We start from the raw sequence: 559 nt of genomic DNA on the forward strand, positions 1-559 counted from the left end.
TAGCAGTAGTAGTAGTAGTAGTAATGGTAAGAACAACAACAATAGTCATCATCAGCTACTCACCTCCTATGTGTCTGGTGTTTTGTCCCCAGTATTTCCTTAATTCCGTATCCATAACGCCTTTCGCGCCTCTCCGCACCTTAAGGTCACTAGAACACACCTATTTATCGCCACGGACACCATGCAAGGTCACGGACACAGGTCAAATAGATTCGCACCGGAGCGGATTTGCACACAACCCCCCTCCTCGACTTGCAATATAACACTGAGGCTGGGTTGCTTCCCGGGGATTCATTCCCCTCTTCCTCCCCCTCCCCCTCTTACCTTGCTTTTTATTTTATTTCTCTTCTCTTATTTGCTCCATCTTGTATTCTTATGTATGGCTGAATAGGGTTTTGGTTTTAGTTTATTAGAATTTATTTTCGTTTTGAATCATGCAGGGAAAATATGTTTTTTTTCAATGTTGTTCTATATTTTGCGTCTGGCAGATAGTGAGAGAGAGAGTGTGAATGAGAGAATGTGTGGTATGAAAATAGAGAAAATAAAGCTAGCTCACTCA

General features: G+C 42.0%; 1 protein-coding gene across 1 annotated transcript in view; it reads right to left on the minus strand.

Moving 5' to 3' along the window:
* The window catches only part of LOC135107741 (uncharacterized), a 19427-nt gene extending 19190 nt beyond the window's left edge, over positions 1–237 (minus strand). Inside the window, exon 1 of the mRNA XM_064018041.1 lies at positions 64–237. The gene's annotated coding sequence lies outside the window, so the exon portion shown is untranslated. The remainder of the gene's footprint in view (positions 1–63) is intronic.
* Positions 238–559: the final 322 nt, after the last annotated feature.

The sequence above is a fragment of the Scylla paramamosain genome, chromosome 15, assembly GCF_035594125.1.
Source record: "Scylla paramamosain isolate STU-SP2022 chromosome 15, ASM3559412v1, whole genome shotgun sequence".
Classification (NCBI taxonomy): domain Eukaryota; kingdom Metazoa; phylum Arthropoda; class Malacostraca; order Decapoda; family Portunidae; genus Scylla; species Scylla paramamosain.